Here is a 21,672-nt window from a genome sequence, read left to right as displayed (position 1 = left end):
TCGGCCAAAGCATTATTAATAGCTAAATTACCAATTAAACAAGGAATAGTAAAACTCCCTAGATTCTTCAATTTACTGGGTAGTTTATTATGCAACATAGCCGAGCAAACTATATTCAACTCTACATGCGATGAATCATCTAACTTTCATTTGTTTTCCAGAAGCTCCTTTACAAATTTAACCGAGTTGGGTATCTGCAAAAAAGCTTTAATAAATGGTAAGTTAATATGTAACTTTTTTAAAATGTTAAGAAATTTACCGAACTGTTTATTTGTGTGGTCTTTCTTTGTCGTCTTAGGGTATGGCACGCGAGGTGTGTGTTCTCTACTTACCAGTTTTTGTTTGTTCTGGCTTTCATCCACCTTATCTTAACTTACTATTGTTTCTTGCCTTGGTTCTGGTTTAGGCTCAACTAACCCTTCTTCATATTGAACAATAATCGCATGAAGCTACTCTCTTGGGTTAGCCTCGGTGTTGCTGGGCAAGCTACTTTGTGGTCTTTCTGAGATCAGCTTAGCAAGCTAATCTATTTGATTCTCGAGACCTTGAATTGATGCTTGCTGATTTTTAAGCACTATTTTGGTGTTTTGGAAATGTGTTTCTGACACCAAGATGAATTTTTTTAGCATCTCTTTAAGGTTCAACTTTTTCTCTTACTGGTAAGTTAGCTGAAAGCCTGGAGGGGGTGGTGGTCTCTGATTTCCTTGGCCTCCCTATGAGAATTTTGGGTGATTCCTCCAACCTGCATTGTAAGTGTTACTAAAGGGATTATTTTGAGGTCGAGGATTATTACCCATATAATTTATTTTCTCCTCATCGGTACCAGGGTTGAAGGATGGATAATCTGTGTTGTGCATTCCTCCTCCAATTGAATCACACCTCATCACTGGATGTACCTGAGTAGAACCATACAAACCATCACTCTTTTTATTTAAGAGTTCTACCTGATTTGATAACATGGTGACTGGATCTAGGTTGAAAACACCGGTTAATTTCGTTGGTTTTGTTCGCATGACTTGCCACTGATAGTTATTCAGTGACATCTCTTCAATAAATTCATAACCCTCGTCTGGTGTTTTGTTGTTTAAAGTTCCATCGGCGGCTGCTAGTTGCCTTGTTGAGGGGTTCACACCATTGTAAAAAGTCTGAACCTATAGCAATAGAGGTAGCCCATGGTAAGGGCACCTTCTCAATAAGTCTTTGTATCTCTCCCATGCATCATAAAGTGTTTCTAAACCCATCTGCACAAAAGAAGAGATATCATTCCTTACTTTGTTATTTTAGCCGGCGGAAAATATTTAAGCAAAAATTTTCGGTCATTTGTTCCCAAGTAGTGATTGACCCTTGTGGTAATGAGTTCAACCACTGTTTAGCCTTATTTCACAATGAAAAGGGAAATAACCGAAGGAGAATGGCATCGTCAGAAATGCCATTGATCTTGAAGGTGCCACAGAATTCTAGAAAATTCGCTAAATGAGTGTTTGAATCCTCATCCTGCAAAACATCAAACAGAACAAACTGTTGTATCATTTGAATCGTGTTAGGTTTCAGTTCAAAATTATTTGCAGCAATAGCAGGTCTAACTATACTCGATTCAGTTCCTATTAAATTGGGTTTAGCATAGTCATACATAGTACGAGGAGTAGGATCCTAATTAGCTGGATTTGCGACAACCACAGGAGGCAGCGGATTATTTTGAATTTCAGTCATCTCCTCGGTATTAGTGGTGTCATCCTCATGCTCTTCCTCTATATACCGTAAACTTCGCCTTAGTTCTCTACGATTTTTACGAGCTATGCTTTCAATTTCGCTGTCAAAGAGTAGAGGTCCTGGCGGGTTTCTTCTAGTCATAAACTATAAAAACCTGCCAGAAGTAAATAAAAGAAAAGTTAGTAATTAAAATAAAAACAAAATTAAATTGCAATAAAAATAAAAATGGCTAAAGTAATAAAAATTAAGTGTTCCTAATATCTTAGCCCCCGGCAATGGTGCCAAAAACTTGATGGTCGCTAAACTAACTAAAAATTCAACTAAGACAAGCACACCTACCGAACAGTAGTATAGTTATGGTGAGACTGGAAATATCGTATCCACAAGGACTAAAAGTACTAGTAATTACTATCTCTTTATTATCTAGCCTAAGAATTAAGGGATGTTTCAAACTAAGACTAATTATTTAATTGACTAAGATTATGACAGAGATAAAAGTTGGAAAATACTACTGGAAAACTAATGGAGAAGTCAATACCCAAGGAAGAACCCACCTAGACTTCACTTATTACCTCAGAATTAGACGATTTATTCACTTGACTTAATCTATAGAAACCTTTGATTTATGTTAATATCTCTCTCGAGACTAAAAACAACTGACTCTAGGTTGATTAATTCAAATCTCTTTTTAATTAAAACCCCTATTGTCGCATTAATTCGATCTATGGATTCCCTTATTAGATTTGACTCTAATCGGGCAGATTTATGTCGTCCTATGTCTAGGATTGCATGCAACTCCACTTAATTATGGAAGATCTACTCTTAAACAGGGACTTTTGCTCCACTGAATAAGCACATCAGACTTGAATTAATATCATAAAATATTTAAGCAAGAATTAAGAGCACATAATTAAGAATAAGAACAAGTATTTATCGTATAATTCGAATAGTAATAAGATCTGTCTTAGGTTTCATCTCCCTCAGGTATTTAAGGAGTTTAGTTCATAATAATAGATGAAAACATCTCAAAATTGGGAAAATAACAAAACATAAAGAAACCCAAAGAACTTCTCAGGAAATTGAATGGAGATCTTTAGTCTTGAAGCAGATCCTATTTCCGAGTTGATTCTGATGGCTGTCTTCGAGTATTTTTTGCTTTCTCCTCTGTGTTCCCCTTTTGATCCTCTTCTAAGGTGTTTATATAGACTTTGGAATGCTTTAAAACCCTAAAAATTAGCGTTTCTCGAGTAGAATTAGACTTAGGCTCAATAGGGACACGGCCGTGTGCCACGCCCGTGTGAAGGTGCTCAAGCCGTGTGTAATTCTGAGTTGGTTTTTAGTCGACACGATCATTACACACGGGCATGTGGCCTACCTGTGTGTCACACACGGGCGTGTGGATTACTCGTGTGGAACTGCCTAGGCCATGTGAAACACTGAATTTGGCCCATTTTGTCCATTTTTGGCTCGTTTCTTGCTCTTTTTGCTATCGTAAGCTCTCCTGAGTATAAAACATGAAATTAAAGGATTAGGAGCATCAAATTCATTAAATCTTATGATAAACCTTCCAAAAATATGTCAAGCATGGGGTGAAAATAAGTATATATTATGGATTACTAGCGTGCATGCGCCGAGGCTATATATAATAAAATATAAGAATTAAGTGATGTCTGCGAGCAAGTATATAGGTCAGGTTGTAGTATAGATGTTATAATGGAATACGAAAGTATTTTGAGAATCATACCAATGGAAGGCTGAATTAAACCAAACAATAATCTTTACATAATATGCCTAAACAATAATAATCTAAAATCATTGTACGACGAATCAAAAATAATAATATGAAGAAAAATAACATAAAAATAAGAAAGCTAGAAACCTATCGAATTTCGCTTAAATGAAGTAAACAGAAGATCAACTCACTTCAGTGTTCATAATTAACTTCAGACTTAGGGTTTTAATAAATTAGCTAGTAATTAACTTAGTTATTACCTTTCGATTTCAAACTAAACTAACTAGTCAAATGAAGTAAACAAAAGATCAACTCACTTCAGTGTTCATAATTAACTTCAGACTTAGGGTTTTAACGAATTAGCTAGTAATTAACTTAATTATTACCTTTCGAGTTCTAACTAAACTAACTAGTCAAGATAAGCTACTTATCTTTGAACCTCATAGCTTAGACTGGGATAGATCAAGAGGTGTTAGGTAGACTATTCCTTTGACCTCATCTACCTAAATGATTTCCTAGGGTCATCAACCCTAGGGTTTAATAACATTCAACCCAATCCAACTAATTTCGGGTCAAACCTAAACTGTTAGTTAATTAATCTTACATCTGCTCGTCAATCTCCTTAGGGTTTAAGTTCATCATGGATTTAGATGCAATTTTTGTAACACCCCGAACCCGAGACCGTTCTTGGATTGTCGGACACGAGGTTAACAGAATAAAACCACTTATAGCATCGACCAACTTGACATTCCTAGGCAAGTGGAAAAGCGCATCACTTGTTTCCTTAAAAGCATATCTCGAGTTACGAACTCGAAACTGATTCCATAAATTTTCCCTGAATTTAGACTCATATATCCATCCCTATATTTTTTCTAGAATTTTGGTCGGGCCAATTGGTACAGTTTATTAGTTAAAGTCACCCATGTTACGTGGGTCGACTACATCGACCTTCGCGTTACAACTTGAATACAGGTTTCAATACTGATGCCGTTTGTTTCTAATGAAACTAGACTGAAAAAGGAATCTGTACATATAAGGCATGACTTCTAATTCATTCTGGATAATTTATGGTAAATTTTCAAAGTCATGACAGGGGACCCGAAACCGTTCTGCCCTGTCTCACGAGAACTTTAATATCTCTCAAGATACTGTTCATATGATCGTTTCGTTACTTTCATATGAAAATAGACTCGCAAGTTTCGATCACATAATTTATTCACTATTTAACACCATTCCTACAAATTTTGGTGATTTTTCACATCCACGTCACTGCAGCTGGCAGCCTCTGTTTTTAAGGTAGGCTTTACCTATATTGTAGTTCCCATGGACCAACTATAGTCTAGTCATACTTAGGTCCACATATTATCATATTTAGCCATTCCAATGGCTGATCATGTGACCAACACTCTCATTCCAAACCATAATCACATCATGAAACCAAATATAATTACAAACCACATATGGTCAAATTCCATACTCCACTTTTACGAACCATTTTCGCATGGCCGCACACATATACATCACAAAGAACTTAAAAACAACCGAGGGTGGTCCTATACATGCCATATCCAAAACTCAACTAAAGGAGTACCAAAAAGGGTTTTGATAGTGTGGTTGACTTCAACTTCTATGATCCCGAATCCGATCGCTAACGAGCAAAATCTATAAACAGAGAAACAAAGAAACGGAGTAAGCAATTTATGCTTAGTAAGTTTGAGCCATAATATACACACAACCAAAGCATAGCATTCAAGTAGCTAAACAATAATTCATATGCACAATTTCTCAAAGACATGCTTACTTCACAATCCCAACTCTTATATTCATACACAAATAACGGCCTAGTTAATGCCGATAGCTCATTTATCATTAGAGCGAATATTCATACGCACTTACTCATAGTGTGCTGAAGCACACACAAAACATACTTTGTTGTTGGGAATTTCACAAGTGCATTAAGTGAAAATTTTCCAGCAAGTTCAAAGTTCTCGAATCACATACCTTCGGAGTTTATCCGGATATAGCTACTCGTTCAAACGCCTTGGGACATAGCCCGGTTATGGTAACTTTGCACAAAGGCCTTCGGGACTTAACCCGGATATCACAATTTGCACAATTGCCTTGGGCTTAGCCGGATATCATAACTTCGCCTAATTGCCTTGGGCTTAGCCCGATATCATAACTCGCACAATTGCCTTGGGCTTAGCTTTGGATATCACTCGAACATTCATACACATCTTTGTTTCAATTTCATAACACAACTTTTATGCACAATTTACTTAGCAAAAATATCATTTTTACTCAATGGCCACATACAAAGGCACAATTTCGATTGCTTATTACTTCATTCAATCGAATCAAAATCTAAGTTTCGATATCAAAACTTACCTCGGACGTGGTCGAACGATTTGACGGCTATTCGACGACTTTTTCCTTCCCTTATCGGATTTAGCTCCCTTTGCTCTTGAGCTTAATTTAACAAATAAATTGGTTTTATCATTTGAGCATCGAAGAGGAATTCAAGATACCTAGCCAATATATATGCTCATTAGGCATCAAAGTCGCATATGTATGAAATCACGAATCGAACTCAACACATTAGTTAATATTCCTCTTAGTCAATTTTCTAAGCCAAGAATAGGCATCAATATGCTTGCCTCTAACCGAATGCATGCACACCAATTTCCCTCATGTGGCGAATATGCATGTCCATGTTGAGGCCAATTATGCACTTAATACCACACAAAAACAGCATGCATTTTACTAACTAACGATTACATATTGTAGCTCAATACACATCTCTCATGTACTTCATAACCGAAACATCATCACAAGCAAATATATACCTTGAAATAGTATATATGTCATGCCAATACATCATGTGCAAACATGTATACACATATAGGTGCAAGGTAGAATCTCAAGGGTTCATACCCATCCAAACACAAATTTTACCAATCAAGTAACAAGCATAAATCATGCTCATGAATGCACCATGGCGAATACATCACAACCATACTCTTTCAACTTCGGTCATGGTTAAACAAAGAATTCAATGTCCTACTCAAGAATACTAAAAGAAATTTCAAGAGTAGTCAATCCATCATTACATGCATCATCAACAAGCTTCACATTTAGCATGCAATGGCTTTAACACAATATCAACCTTGGCCAAATACCATTTTTCATGGCATAGCAAGGATTTGAACCATGGCTAACATGCACATCAAGTTAGCAACCAAAACAAGCATGAATCTCATGACACAACCTCAACATACCTTAATCTTGATGCAAGTATAGCCAAATCTCCTTCTAGATCTCTTCTAAACTAAAAATGGAGCAAAATTTCCTTCCTTCTTAGAATTTTCAGCCCAAAGAAAATGAGAATGGATGAACCAAATTTTTTCTTTTCCTTTCTCTCAACTCACGGTCAAAGGGGAAGCATGGATGAGACCATTTTTTTTCTTTCTTTGCCCATGCTCTTTATTTTATTATTTCACCCTAATGCACCAACAAAACATGTTTCATGACATGTTTTGCCCATCCACTCTTGCCATGGCCGGCCACTTCATGTTGGGGGGGGAAATTGACATGCAAATCCCTTATTTTTGCATGCATGTTCAACTAGTCATCACACCTTTCCCCATCATACTTTCAAAGTTTACTACTAGGTCCTTTCTAATGAAATTCACATTTATAACTCTAAATCGAAACATCAAAATGTCACACATGAATTAACACATATTATAGGCATCAAAATAAATTATAAATTATTTTTATGCCTCGGTTTTGTGGTCCCGAAACCACCTCCCGACTAGGGTCAATTTTGGGCTGTCACAATTTTCCCTAATTTGATTTCAGAAATTCAAGAAAATATCAAAAATAAAAGAACAGGGAAAAGAGAACTTGGATATGTTGATGTTGAGTAATCATCGGACCTGAAAACCTGTTGAATGGATGTCGAATGGAAATTGATTGTAATAGAAAACACAAGAAATACTAAAGATGTTGAATAAAATAAAAACTAAAATTGAAAGAAATCAAAATATAACGGCAATTTCCCCGAAATCCAAACCCTAATCTAAAAACTAGAAATTAAACAAAAGGAAAAAGCTCCCTTAATCAAGTCTTCAGCACTAATATATATAGTAGTTGTGTTAGATGACCAAATTAGGTTAATTACAGACATAATAATGCTAATTAAGGTGTACAGATGAAAAAATCCATAAGTAGGTGAATATATCTCATCAATTTGGTATCACGACGTTGAAGAAGTGTTGTCGCAACATTGGACTTCAAATATAATATCCCTTGCCTTGAAGTTCATTGTCGTGACATTGAATACAATTTTTTTGACATTGATGCTAGACTGCTCCCTGCTTGCTTCGAAGTTTGATGTTGCGATATCCAATATGGGTGTTGCGACATCCCAGGTAGTCCATTGACTCATCAGCCTAAATCGATGCCCTGCAGATTCAATCAACACATTAGTCTTCCCTTAGGCCTAGATTGGCCCAATGGGTAATAAAATACACAAAATGGCTTATTTTATTAACTTTAAACATAAATATGTGAAATTGAAAAACTAACTAAAAGGATAACAAATTATTTAAAAACAAGTTGATTAAGTGTTGAAAGGAGCTCAATTTGCCACAACAATTTGTGACAGATCAGTCTGATTCTCACGTAACTTAAAATTATGTCATTTGAATCCAACCCAACTTTAGAAATATAATTTTGGAACTTCAAGCTATCCAAAAACATATTCATTTTTCAATATTTTTTTCATTCTCTCACTATGCTTCCTTAAGATCAACAATGGCCATTAAAACAAACCTTAACATAACTTTGTTCTAACTTCATTTTTAGCTTACTTACTTTACTCAAAACTAAATCCTACTATGAATCAAGTCTAAAACCTACTAAACAGTCAAAACCAAAGCTTCCTCTTTCTAAATTTTCTAAGCATATTTTCCTTAAATTTCTATATCCAAGTGAATGGGCTTGTAACACCCCATACCCGACTCAATCGTCAAATCCGAGATACGATATGCCATATTCATTGTCGGATCAACTATGATTCAATTCAACCATGCATACAAGCTATTAATTATATTACTTATTTTCAATATGTTATACAATCATTTTCGGATCCTATACAAGCTTACAAAAGCTTTTTACATAACTCGGGGTCGAATAAGGACAAAAATGTAAAGTTTGCAAACTATTGGGTTGATGTCGTGACTTTAGGGGTTACACATCATTGTGCAACTCACTGCCGATTTCTTGTCACGATGTTAAGGGCTCAAAGTCACCATGTGACCGTTTGTTTCCAAAAGGATGGAAACACGAAAATATACACACTTTTTCATGCCCTTATTAACTCAAATTCATGCAGTTTCAGTAAAATTCTTGTCGAAAAATATATAATTATTTATAAAATAATTAAATTGCACTCAAATTATAAACATTTTGAATTTTAATTAATTTTATCTTATATTTTGATTAATTTTGATTATTTTTGATAGATTTGCACAAATGGTGAAAACGACTCGGCAAACACTACTAGAAGTACAAAACCGAGAAGAAATTTTGAAGCATCAAGGAAAATTAATTTTTCAACCTAAGACAGTCCAAATTATGAATATTAATTCATAATATAATTAATTTTAATTTTCATCCAATTTAATTTGGGTTGAATAAATTATTGTTAATTAATTATGAAAAGGAGCCCAGTTGACCTGAACTGAGAAAACTGATCCAACCGAGCACTGGGCAGCCCAAAATCGTCCCACATGCTGAACCAATCAGCTTGTTTGGCTGTTTATTTGGCTTGCAAAATATCCCTTAAAGACTCCTTCAATTTGCATTCAAACCTCTCCATTATTTATGCCTTTCTAGATTTGCCCCTACCTTAATATAGCAAATTTGAAACCTTCAAACTAGCCACATGTGTGGCCAGCCATGGGTGGACTCTATAGCTTCTGATTTTTGCTATTTTTAGCAGCCATCCCAACCTATAAATACCCCCTTGGCTACTTACTTCAAACACATCTCAAAACCATTCATTCTTCACTACTCTCTCACTTTTGTCTCTTCAAAACCCTTCAATTGCTCTTCATTTTCTTCCCCATTCCTTTGCCGATTTCACCTCTTGAGAAAAAGTCTTTCTGTAATGACCCAAACTTTACGGTTATAGGAAAAGTGTATTTTCAGGTCTTCATTTATGAAAAATGGATTCGTAAATATTTATTAAAAATATTTACAAAGTTAAGTGAGTGGTTAATTAAAGTTTAATGAAGTGAATTTGGCTTAATTAAGGATAAAAGGATTAAATTGAATGAAGCGTGAAAGTTTAATTATAGAATAAAGAAAATTGAGGGGAATTAAATAAGTAAATAAGCCAAAGTGAGTGCCAAGTGTGTGATAAAATAAAATACATGTGTGATAAATAATGTACATACATTTGTAATACATGTATGTATTTACTTATTATTTAAGTAAGTATTAATGTATTTATTATTATTAAATTGATATTATATGATAAATAAATAAAAGTAAGACAAATGTATGGTAATGATTGGATACAAATGTATTAATAAAAATACATACACTTGTAATAATTGTATTTAAGTATTAATAGATATTTATTATTTATAAAAGATATTTATTAATTAAATAATTATGTTATAAGATATTTATATGATAAATAAATTAAATAAAAACAAGTGTAAAGAAATAAATTGATACAAGTGTATTAATATATATGTATACAAATGTAAAAGAAATAATTGATTATTAAATAGATATTTATTAATGTTATTATATTATATATATATATATATATAAACAAAAGAAATGAAATAAAGGAAAAAAAGAGAAAGAAAGAAAAGCAGGGTTCTTTCTCTTCTCTTCTCTCCTCTAACTTCAGCTATGATGAACAAAGATGGACAAAACTTTGTTCTTTTCACCTCTTTTTCTTTTAATAAAACTTCATATTTCATCCATTTAATTCTTTAATACAAAAGACATGAAATTCTTATCATGAAACATTTACCTAACCCATTATCATGAAACATTTACCTAACCCATTATCATGGAACATTTACCTAACCTATTATCATGGAACATTTACCTAACCTATTATCATGAAACATTTACCTAATCTATTATCAATTTGTATCAATTTGTACCATAAATTATGGATATCAAGTGTACATTTTGTCTACAACAACATGATGGTTGGCCACTTCATGTAAAATGGGAGGTTTGTCATGCAAATCCTCCTATTTTGCACTCCTATTTATTTGGCCACTTCAATTTAGCCTATAGCATTTTCAAACATTTTCACATAGGTCCTATTTCATCATTTCACCCCCTTTTTCTTATGGAACAAAAATTAACTAAAATTGACGGGTTCTATCTTAAGCTTGGGCTTTCTAGAGGCCCACTAACATAATTAAACCTATGCCAACATTCACAGGATTCCCGAAAATTGGGGCGTTACATCGTTATATGATAAATCAGGTTGCACCTCAATTACTTCCACCGATTTAATATGAGAAGGATCGAATCGATATTGTTGAAGCATTGATACATGAAACACATAGTAAATCTTTTACAATTCCGATGGTAGAGCTAGATGGTAGGCAACTAGTCCAACTCTCTCAATGATCTCATATGGTCCAATTTACCTAGGACTTAGCTTTCCATTGCGACCAAAGTGCAAAACTAAGGTCGATGTCACGATCACAAGTCATGAAAGTCGCAACAATGAAAAGAAACACAAGGAATGACCAAAATAGACTCCACGTTGCGACATGGATGTGACCGATGCCACGATAATTCTTTAGCATGTTGACTTGCATTTTAAGGGAAATTTGGGATCATTTTCAAACATTAATCCCTAAGTGTTGTAATAAAATAGAATTCCTTTTAATGAGTGAGTTCTTATATAGTCAACACTTTTATTCAGATAAGAGAGCTGGTTAAAGTTAGAGAAATAGTTAGTAGATTAGTTTGGAGTTTTTTTTTCAAAAATTCTCTTAGTTTAGGTTTTTAGTTTTTTATTTTTATCCTTTATCTTTATTTTTGTTTTCATGTGTGGATTTTCTTATTTCAATGATTAAATTTTGAAATTGAAGAAGATTCAAGACTTTGCAATTACCTAGATTTTATCAATGAGAATTTTCTCCACTCTTTCTCATTTTATATTTTGTTGTCATCTATTTGATTGAATGCTTGTATAGTAATGAGAATGACATATGTGCTTTCCTAAATATTTTGTATAGATTAATTGTTCAATTGATTATTTGGTTAAGTGTTTGATTATATTTTGTTGGAAGTTTATTTAGTTTTTTTCAAATTGCTAAGAATACTAAAATTGACACCTAAAGTAAATTATCTAGACAAAGGAGACCGAATGGAGAATTCGTTGTGTACCGATTTAGTAAATGTATATCAAAGTGAGATCTAAAGGATAGCTTAGGTTTTAATCCTTAAGTAGGAAGAAAATACGAGGGTATTCCTCATTACGTGTAGTAAATAATTCAATTGGGTTAGGGTTTTAGCTTAATTAGTAATAAATTAATTAGTTTATTATAGATTAATGAAATTTGCATTATTTAATTGAGAAATAGGAAATTCTTTAGTTCCAAGTACATATTAAATTTAGGATTAGTTAATCTCAATTTGATTTTGGTTAGCACTACTAATTTGTGTTTCGATTAGATTAATACTTTGTGATGACCCAATTTTCAAGTGGTATTGAAAAATACAATTTTGAAACCTTATTTTAGTAAAATGAGTCCATAAATATTTAATATGAATATTTATAGAGGTGATATAAAAACTTATTAAAGATTGGATTATTGATTTTGTAGAATTAATAATTAATTAAGGCTCAAAGACTAAATTATAAAAGTCAAATCGCTATATAGTTTTAATTGGCAATAGACTTGGAGACTTCTATGGCAATTAACCAAAGGTATAAAATGGTAATTAAATAATTTTCTAATAGCACATTGGTGGAAGATGATGACATTTTCCATGATGAAAGAGATTAAAAATAATTATGTTAATTAAAGTATGGTTAACTTAATTAAACTAGATTAATTACTAAATACTCATGGTATAAAATCCAAAGTTAGTGAAAAAAGTCATTAACTCCTTCTTCCTTAACCATCCACCATTATTGAAGCATAAGAAAACCCTCCAAAGCTTGAGAAACTTTCAGCCATTATTAGGTAAGAAAAATTAAGTCATTTTCTTGTAATTTTTATAGATTTGGTAAAATGAGAGATTAATTTAGGAAACCCACGTACCAATTTGTAAAATTTTTAAATTTTTAGAGAGTTTCCATTGTTGATTTCTTGAAGAATTAGGTTTGAAATTGATAGATTTTAAGCTTAGAATATGAAAAGGACTAAATTGTAAAATAAATTTAGCTTATTATTAAATTTGTTACATTAGGAACCAAAATTAATAAATGTAAAACTTGACATGAAATTATGTTATAAACAAAAATTATAAGGTCCCTAGTGAAAATATATGAAATCGATTTTAATCAATGTAGGGATTGAAAGTTATGTTATTTTTTAGTTCAGGGACTAAATTGAATAAAGTTTATAATATGAGGGGAATAAAAATAGAATTATATGAAATCATGCATATCATGTTATAGTATGAAAATGTGTGATATTTATTAGTGATATAAATAATTGTATAAATTAAGATTTGGATCAAAGTGGAATTAATCGAGGAAAAGCTAAAATTACTCATTGGTCCTGGAAAAACCACCATTTTGGCATTCCAAATAGGTAAGTTCATATGGAACTTACTATCTCATTTATATTAGGTGCAATTTTTTGTTTGATTATATATATACAAATTAGACATAACTTGATAACTAGTGATCTTGGCATGTAATTGACTAAATTGTATGTTATATGATTAGTGGTTATTACGTAATAGTACAGGGTATAAATGTGAAAGTTGATTGATTACAAGGCAAGTAAATGAAAAATGATGTACAAGGTATGACTGAATTGTGGATAATTGTAGAGATTGATAATGATATATATAGAAATGATGCCCGTATGAACTTAGTAAAAGGTTAGGATATGTTTGGCATGTTAATAAGGTTATATGTGTGATTGATCAGGGGTTTTACAAGTTATATCAAGGTCTAGCATTGCTTGCATATTCTTGGGTTATATGTATCATTGGTTTAGCCTAGACAAGTAACCTTGATATTATGTTAGCTTGTGTAAGCAACCTTGTTTTAATGTCAGCTTGTGTAAGCAACCCTGATATAATGTCAGCTTGTGTGAGTAATTTAGTCACCTGTGTATCTAAACCTATTTTATTATAGTTCCACTGAGCAATATCCAGTTGAATGGAAATGGAAAACCTGAAGATGAATTGGAAATAAGATAGTATATGCATGATATTTGAGATGTGATAAACATATTATTTCCTTAATGTAGTGATATTACTCATGATATGAATCATGGCTAACATACTTGATTGGTAATGTCGAATTGTGTCTAGTTACGACATTATGTGCCAAGGATAGCCATGTTGAATGCAAACATGAATAGTAGATATTATACTTATAAGGATCAAGGTATGTATGGTAATTCCATTTGATCTTACTAAGCATTTGTATGCTTAATCTGGTTGTTTTTCTTCCCTTGTAGATTGGTACCTTGAAAAATTTACCGAGTGGAATCAGCGGAGGAGCACAAACTATCAAGATATGGTATATATATTCATTTTGTGTCTAGATATTGTGGCATGTATATAAAGGTACCTTGGTGTACAAATGGTCATTTACATTTATGCACCTTTATACTAATACACTCCCTTCCTTGTGCTAGCTTCTGATCTTTGTTCTGAAGAACCAATTTTCCATGTTCTTCATGGCGATCTATAGAGCTAGTAGACCAATTATACCCACTGAACCTCCACCACTCCTCCTTGTTAGTTTGAACACATGCATGTTCCCCCGCAAAGTCGAGTATTCACTTGTCACAGTTTGCATTAAAATGTCATACCAGAGGCGAAATATATAATACCATATCTTCTTTTCACCATCATAAGTACCAACCCTCTGATACCCCTTTTCGTCGATCTAGATATAGAGCTTATGCACCAAGGAAGGAATATTTATATCAATGCACATGCAGGACTTTTGTATATGGTTTATTGAATTTAACAGTACATGTATCGTCTCCTTACCACATTCCTTTGACATACGTACCAAAACCATAAGTTAAGACAACTCACCTGAATAAATAGTATGATAGTTTTAGCATGTTAATATAGTTAACAGACACAAAGTACAAAAGAACTCGTTAGAAACCTTTGTACAGGGTTTTTTCTACTTGACGGCTCTTTTCCCTTAGCATTGGGACATTCTCCTGTATCTTTGGCTAAAAAAAATTAATTAACTCTTTTACATATCAAAACAATCAAAATTTAATGTAATAGCAAGAATCAGTAAACATGCAAACAGTTTCCAGAAGGAAGTTTTCTTCCTGTCTAGTAATCAAATGGACCCCTAAGGAAAAACTCCTACGACTACCTCTTCCTATATGGTAAACTTAAATAAGGATTTAAGAATTTACTAGCAGACAACTTAAAGTAGGTACCTTCAACAAGCCTAACTATTAGTTCCTCCGTTAACTATGAAGAACACTTCTAAGTTTTCTTTGATGATAATAAAGGTGAGTAGAGAATATGAAAATAAAAGTCTTCTCTTCACTACCAATTTGTCCTATTTATAGCTAACTCTAATGCAAATCTAATCAGTAATCGTGCACACATATTTCCACTAATTAATCACATCCTAGAAGGTTCTCTTAGTGTTTTGGTTATTGACATGTTACTTCTACTAGGATGCCAGATGACTAAAACGTGACCCACTAACCACTATTTCTAACACACTAATACGTTTATAGAAACACAAAATATGGGTGGCAGACTTTTATAGCATAAGAATCCGTCAAATAAGGATCTTGCCAAAACAACAAACGAGCCAGTTGCGAAATAAGAGTTCACAAACTTGGCGAAACTCGGTGAAATACATCACCAGGGAATTTTTAACACCCCTAACTCGTATCCATCACTGGAATAAGGTTATGGAGCAATAGCTTCCTCTCGAGCTCGGATTCTATAGGCTCTATTTGGTTTTCATGCTTCAGACCGTTCGTTCATCTAGTTGTTCCTTCGTTAACTGGGAGTAGTTTTTCTAACGTTTCCAGATTGTCTACCCCTCTAAGAAGTTGCTTCAAGTTTGTTTGATTGATTTCAAAAATCATTTTGCTTATTCGGACAGGTACAAAGAAAATGGTCAGTAGACCCACAACGAAAACAAGCTCCCAATTTTCATCGACACTCTCCAAAATGTCTTTTATTGAATTCATCACACATAAAAATAGCTCTTTCTACATTCCTTACACTTCCAACACTTGCCGTAAGAGAATTGATTGACTGGAAATTGTGTTGCCTCGATTTCTCTCTACTAATGAGCTTAGAAGGAGCAGCTTATCTACTCGTGTCACTTCTAAATTTTTTCGAGGGAGAAGTTTAAGCTAGCTTGAATAACCCCTTTTTTTAAGTCTTTGAATTTCGAATCTGACAGACGTTTACTTTTACAAATCTTCTCAACTTTCTGAGCCCGTTTTGAAAGTTCTACCAATTCCCTTAACTTTAATACTGCTATAGCCATATGGATCTCATCATTCAATCAGTCTTCAAATCTGATACACATTTATTCCTAATTGGATATGAAATTACGACCATACTTGCTTAACTACACAAATTCATGTTCATACTCAACTACAGTCTTGTTTCCTTGTTTTAACTCATGAAACACTTTCTTTTTCCGGTCTATGAACAACTGGCTAACATACTTTTTCTTGAATTCATTCTGAAAGAACTCCCAATTAACTCGATCATCTGATACCATCGTACTCAATGTATCCCACCATAGATATGCCTCATCTTTCAATAATGACACAGTACACCTCAAGCAATCTTTGGTGGTGTACAATAACTTCGCAAAAACTCTCTTTGTATTCAAAAACCAATACTCAGCTTTTGAGGATCATCATCTATCATACCTCTGAACACTTTTGCTCCACATTTCTAAATTTTGTCTATAGATACTCAAGTAACAGTCATGGGTACAAGGTTTGGAATATTCAAGGGTATTGGGGAAGACACGACAGGGGCTGGAGGTAACAGACTCGCAAGATTTTCTTGCTTGAACTCGTTGAACCATTGGTTCATCATTCCAAGAAATACATCTTTCATCTCATCACCAATAGATTGTGGAATAGGCGCACTATTACTTGTCTCAGGATTTAAAGCATGAACATTACTTTCAACTTCATTAACTATAGCTCGATTCAATTTAGTTGACATATTAAATTTATAAGAAATAAAAAGTTATAATGGATCAAAAGCATCACACTATCACAGGGTATATGTGGCATGTATATACTAATCCTCACTTTGCTACGTTAGTTCTAGAATCAACTAAATCATAGCTCTAATACCACTAAATGTAACACCTTAACCCATTTTCATCATCAGAATAGGGTTACAGAGCATTACCGAATAAAAATAACCTAAAAATATCATTTCCAAAAATTTCAATACATAGAGCATAAACTAATTATATACATCCATAACGTCCCTTAATCGAGCCCTTAATGCCTTAAAATCACTTTAGAAATGATTCCAGACTAAATCAAAAACATTTGAAACATGAGGAAAAAGTTGGAAAAATTAAACTTAATGGTCACACAGTCGTGTGGCCAGGCCATGTGAATTACACGGCTGAGACACACGCCTATGTCTTAGGCTATGCAACAATCGAAATAGGGACACACAACCATGTCTCAGCCTGTGTCCGCCCCGTGTAACTCTCTGACTTGGGTCACAAGGCCAAGCCACACGCCATGTGCCAAGCCATTGTGTAACTTTAAAAATGGCCGCACACGCCCATGTGTCAGGCTGTGTGCTAAGCCATGTAACTGCCTGACTTGCAACCTTTAAAACCTACAAGGGACACACGACCGTGTGGACAATAAATTGGCCAAAATCAAGCCATTTCTTTCACCCATTCCTAACATGTACCTACAAGTCATTTACACATATGACCAAGGCTCCGAATCATACAAAAGCATACATAATATGGCCAAATTAATAGGTCAAGAATACATCCAACCAATATGCCAAAAAGGCACATTAATCACAACCAAGCAAATATACCTAAACTTATGCATAATTGACCATAATTCCAACATATACATTTAATGCAATATCATCTCAAAGCATACCATAGTTGAGACCATTTAAAGCATAGCAATTTAAGTCACCTACAAGCCAAAACAAACCACAAGCGTTTAGTTTCATACCATTCTAACTAAACCAAAAAGATACATGTTTACAATCTTAGTAATGTACCTAACAGCTTAGTTTAGTATTTTTCCATAATATACCATTAAAACCTATATAGCCACATATACATGCCACAACCATAAATAGCACAAGAATTACCAATATCGATGGATAGTACGAGCCGAAAATTTTATCCGTCCAAAAGTCAGAAATTAGATCTACAAAACAATACACAAAAACGTATAAGCTTATAGAGCTTAGTCAGAATATGGTATAACTTCCAAATTAACAACAATTGAATACAACTCATGTTTTACTCAATTTGAAATTACCGGAGTGTAAATAGAGGCACATATGTGCTATTTAGGGGCACCAAAGTACAAACAAGGGCTCATATGTGCAAGTTAGGGGTACCAAAGTGTAAACAGAGGCACGTATGCGCAATTTAAGGGTACCAAAGTACAAACAGAGGCACGTATGTGCAATTCAGGGTACCGAAGTACAAAAGGGGATAATTCAATGTAAGCAATTAATTACATAACTATATTGTAAACATACAAGAAGAATTCAATTACATATAGAAATACTATGAACTTAAATTGACAACTAGAACGTAAAAGTACGATCGAGCTAATTTGTGATTTTCACCTTTCCTCGACTTATATTCTGTTGAGATTTATCTTTATCTAAATAAATAATTATATTCAATCAATCTCAAACATTCAATTCAATCCATAATCCACATTTATACATAATTATATTTTGCCCCTAATATTTTAACCTTTTTTACAATTTAGTCCTTAAACTCATAAACTGAAATCTAAGCATTTTCATCCCTAACTTATGCTAGCTAAATTTATTATGAATCGATATCAACTCATGAAAATCATCATTTCACAATTTAACCATGATATTTTACTACTTTTACCAATAAGTCCCTAAATGACATTTTCATCAAAAATCACTTTACAAAACTTGTTTATTTAACAATAAGGACTCATAATCTTTCATTAAACTTCAAAAACCATAAAAACATGTTAATGGAAAAACCCTTAATACCTTAACAATTTTTCAAATTAGTCCCTCAGCTAGCTACATTAAGCTGCAACGATCCTAAAAACATAAAAATCATTAAAAACGGAATCAAAACACATACCATGCAAGCAAAACTGCCATGGCCAAACCCTAGCTATTCTCCCTTGTTGAAAATCAGTTGAAGATGAAAATAGGAAGATGATATCTCATATCTTTCTTTTGTTTTTATTATTTTAACCTTATTTACTTAATTACATTTTTAACCTTTAAAAATATGATTAATTTCAATAAAACCAATCCATGGATGTTCACTAACTATTTACCATCTAAGTCCTTTCACTTTAAAGTTTCATACCTATTTGATACCTTTAACTACTAGAACTCTACTTTTGCACCTTTTACGATTTAGTCCTTTTCACTTAATTAAGCATGCAAACGTTGAAATTCTTAACGAAACTTTTATACGACCCTACTAATATAACACATACATTAAAAAATAATAAATTAAATATTTACTCATTGAATTTATGGTCCCAAAACCACTATTTCGATTTCACTAAAAACAAGTGTTACAATTCTCCCCCCTAAGGGAATTTTCGTCCCTGAAAATCTTGCCAGAAAAGAGGTTCGGGTATTGCACTTTATAGATTCTTCCTGTTCCCAGGTAGCTTTTCCTATACTGTGATGTTGCCAAAGAGCTTTCACTAAAGCTGTACTTTTATTTCTTAATTCTTTAACCTCTTAAGCTAGAATTCTGATCGGTTCTTCACCGTGTGTCATATCTAGTTGAATTTTAACATCAACAGGTGAAATCACGTGTGAAGGTTCTGATCGATGCCATCGTAACATAGATACATGAATACATGGTGAATCTTTTCTAACTCTGACAATAAAGCTAATCTGTAAGCTACCGGCCCAATCCTCTAAATAATCTCATATGGCCCGATAAACCGCGGACTAAACTTTCCATTGCGACCAAATCTAAGACGTTTCTTCCAGGATGATACTTTTAAAAATACTTTATCGTCGACTTGAAATTTGATGTCTTTTCTTTTCAAATCTGCATAAGATTTCTGTTGATCTGAAGCTGTTTTCAAATTGTCTCGTATCACTTTAATTTTTTCTTCAGTTTCTCATACCAAATCAACCCCGTGAAGCTTTTCTCACTGAGCTCAGTCTAATACAATGGAGTTCGACATTTCTGACCATTCAAAGCTTTGCACGGTGCCATTTTTATACTCGATTGATAACTATTGTTGTATGCAAATTCAACCAATGGTAAAAATCTCTCCCATCTACCTTTAAACTCCAAAACACAACATCGAAACATATCTTCCAGTATCTGAATCACTCACTCAGATTGAATGTTGGTCTGAGTATGAAATGATGTACTAAAATGCAAACGAGTACCTAGAGCTTCAAGTAACTTACTCTAGATTCAAGATGTAAACCGCGGATCCCTATCAGAAATAATGGAAACTGGCACCCCGTACAACCTAACGATCTCAGCCACATACAATTCTGCTAATCTCTCGAGTGAAAAATTCGTACGCACTGGAACGAAATGTGTGAATTTTGTCAAATGATCAATAATGACCCAAATAGCATGTTTCCTTCTCGAAGATAGAGGCAATCCCTATACGAAATCCATCGTAACATGCTTCCATTTCCACTTTGGAATCATCACCAGCTATAACAAACTAGAAGGTACCTGATGTTCAGCTTTAACTTGCTGACAAACTAAACATCTTGATACGAACTTAGAAATCTCTCGTTTCATACCTGGCCACCAGTACATTTGTTTCAAATCACTGTACATTTTATTGCTACTAAGATGAATAGACAAGTTACTACTGTGAGCTTCCTGTAAAATATTCTGAATGAGATCAGAATTCCTCAGAACACAAATTCTACCTTTGAAATACAAACTATCATCTATATCAACATGGTAGTCTAAATCAGGTGTCACTTCAATCTGTTTTTATTTATCTATCAATACATCATCACATTTCTGAGCTTCATAAATTTGTTGCAAAAACATTGGTCTAGCTTTCAACTAAGCTAAAATTGAACTATCATCAATCAACGTCAACAGCGTGCTCAAAGCTCGCAAAGCAAACATAAATTTTCTACTCAAACCATCAGCAACAACATTAGCCTTTCTCGGATGATAATAAATGATCAAATCATAGTCTTTCAATAACTTGAGCCATCTGTGCTGTCTCAAATTCAAATCTTTTTGTGACATTAAGTATTTTAGACTTTCATGATCTGTAAAGATATGACATTTTTCTTCTTACAAATGGTGTCGCCAAACCTTCAAAGCAAATACAATTGTTGCAAGCTCTAAATCATCAGATAATTCTTTTCGTGCAGTTTCTACTGTCTAGAAGCATATGCTATCACTTTACCCTCTTGCCTCAAAACACAGCCCAAATTGTTTAACAATGCATCACTATAAATTACAAATTCTTTACCCGACTCTGGCTGAACTAACACCAGTGCCTTAGTTAACAATGCTTTCAACTGATTGAAGCTTTGATGACATTTCTTAAACCACTCAAACTTAACATCTTTTTGCAATAGTTTCTTCAACAGTGTAGCAATCATTGAAAATCCCTTAACGAATCTTCTGTAATATCTGGCTAAACCCAGAAAACTTCTGATGCCAGACACATTTCTTGAAGCCTTCCAATCTACCACAATTGAAATTTTGCTCGGATCAACTCTAATGCCATTGGCTGATATAACATGTCCCAAAAATCTGACTTCCCAAAGCCAGA

General features: G+C 33.6%; 1 non-coding gene across 1 annotated transcript; it reads left to right on the top strand.

Moving 5' to 3' along the window:
* The first annotated feature begins 1,167 nt into the window (after positions 1-1,167).
* Positions 1,168-1,274, top strand: LOC128281050 (small nucleolar RNA R71). Its single transcript, XR_008271266.1, has one exon. It is a non-coding gene; the product is annotated as a small nucleolar RNA R71 (small nucleolar RNA).
* The last annotated feature ends 20,398 nt before the right edge of the window (positions 1,275-21,672 follow it).

The sequence above is a fragment of the Gossypium arboreum genome, chromosome 9 (assembly GCF_025698485.1).
Source record: "Gossypium arboreum isolate Shixiya-1 chromosome 9, ASM2569848v2, whole genome shotgun sequence".
Taxonomy (NCBI): Eukaryota; Viridiplantae; Streptophyta; class Magnoliopsida; order Malvales; family Malvaceae; genus Gossypium; species Gossypium arboreum.
This window is presented reverse-complemented; position numbering and strand designations above follow the sequence as displayed.